This window comes from Apium graveolens, chromosome 3 (assembly GCF_009905375.1).
Source record: "Apium graveolens cultivar Ventura chromosome 3, ASM990537v1, whole genome shotgun sequence".
NCBI lineage: Eukaryota > Viridiplantae > Streptophyta > Magnoliopsida > Apiales > Apiaceae > Apium > Apium graveolens.
Window position 1 is genome coordinate 112,077,729 of NC_133649.1, and position 1,889 is coordinate 112,079,617.

Here is a 1,889-nt window from a genome sequence, read left to right on the forward strand (position 1 = left end):
TCCTCATTTTCTGTAGGAAATTTCATGGCATTGAACACATTAAAAGTCACATCCTGATCCATCACTCGCATGGTAAGCTCACCTTTCTGCACATCTATCAAGGTTCGGCCAGTAGCCAAGAAAGGTCTTCCAAAGATTATGGGAATCTTCTTATCCTCCTCGACATCAAGAATTACAAAATTAGCAGGGAAAATGGGTTTATCCACCTTGACCAAGACATCCTCCATAATACCTTGCGGATATGTAATAGAACGATCGGCCAACTGCAAAGTCATGTATGTAGGCTTTGGATCAGGCAAGTCCAACTTTTTGAAGATTGACAATGGCATCAGATTGATGCTAGCTCCCAAGTCGCATAGACATTTATCAAATGACACATTTCCAATGGTGCAAGGAATAGTGAAGCTTCCAGGATCTTTAAGCGTCAGAGGCAATTTTTGTTGCAGCACAGCACTGCATTCCTCCGTGAGAGCGACTGTCTCTAAATCATCTAGCTTCACTTTTCAAGAGAGAATACCTTTCATAAACTTTGCATAACTAGGCATCTGCTCAAGAGCCTCAGCGAAAGGTATATTGATATGAAGTTTCTTGAACACCTCCGGAAACTTCTCAAATTGCTTGTCCAGCTTTTTTTTCTGCAGCCTCTTAGGAAAAGGCGGTGGAGGATAGATCTATTTCCCTCCTGTATTACCCTCAGGAGGAGTGTGCTCAACAGTAGTCTTCCTTGGTTCCACTTGTACTTCCTGTTGCTCTACTTCTTTCTCAACCTCAGCTTCTTTAGTCAACACTTGAGTTTGTTTGGGATTCGAAACCTTTCCAGACCTTAAAGTGATTGGCTTTACCTGCTCCTTAGCTTCCCTCTTTCCTGGAACTTTAGTGTCACTAGGTAGTGTACCAGGCTGACGATTCAGCAAGGCATTGGCAATTTGCCTAATTTAATTTTCCAAGGTCTTGATAGAAATGGCTTGACTCTTGCACATAAGTTTCAACTCCTCTAATTCAGATTTTTTGTTGGCTTGTTGCAGCTGGAGTTGATATCTTGGTGCATATTACGGTTGCTGAAAACCAGGGGGATTGTACTGCTTAGATGGATACTGTTGATAAGGCTGTTGAACCGCATTCTGAGTGTTGCTCCAACTGAAATTATGATGATTGCGGTTGTTGGGATGATAAGTGGCTGGCATAGGTTGCTTCGAACGCTAAAAGTTTCTCACGAACTGAGCTAATTCACTAGAAATTGTGCACTGATCAGTCTCATGGGCACTAGCACAAAGCTCACAGACGCTAGCGATTTGATTTACTCCATAATTAGCCAAAGTGTCCACCTTCATCATCAAAGCCTTAAGTTAGGCAGCTATAGAAGTTGCTTTATCCAACTCCAGAATTCCTGCTACCTTTCCTTGAGTCAGTCTCTGGGAAGGATTTTGGTATTCATTAGCAGCCGTTAGTTCAATAAGTTCATAAGCTTCATCGTAGCTTTTAGCCCACAAGGTTCCTCCTGATGCTGCATCAAGCATGGGTCTAGAAGTAGCACCCAATCCATTGTAGAAATAGTTAATAATCATCCAATCAGGTATGCCATGGTGTGGGAACTTCCTTAGCATCTCTTTATATCGATCCCAAGCCTCACACAGAGATTCTCCAGTTTGCTGAGCAAAGTGAGTATCAGCATTCCTGATTGCAACATTATTCTCCATAGGGAAGATTTTAGTGAGAAACTTTTGAGCAAGATCTTCCCAACTGGTGATAGACCCTGCTGGTAGAGAATGTAACCAGTACTTAGCTTTGTCCCTCATAGAGAATGGGAAAAGTCGCAGCTTGATAGCATCTTTAATCACATCATTGAATTTTAAAGTGTCGAAGATTTCGATGAAATCCCTGATGTGCAT

At 42.0% G+C, this 1,889-nt stretch overlaps 1 non-coding gene across 1 annotated transcript; it reads left to right on the forward strand.

Moving 5' to 3' along the window:
* The first annotated feature begins 1,575 nt into the window (after window positions 1–1,575).
* On the forward strand, window positions 1,576–1,682 carry LOC141716505 (small nucleolar RNA R71). Its single transcript, XR_012573213.1, has one exon. It is a non-coding gene; the product is annotated as a small nucleolar RNA R71 (small nucleolar RNA).
* The last annotated feature ends 207 nt before the right edge of the window (window positions 1,683–1,889 follow it).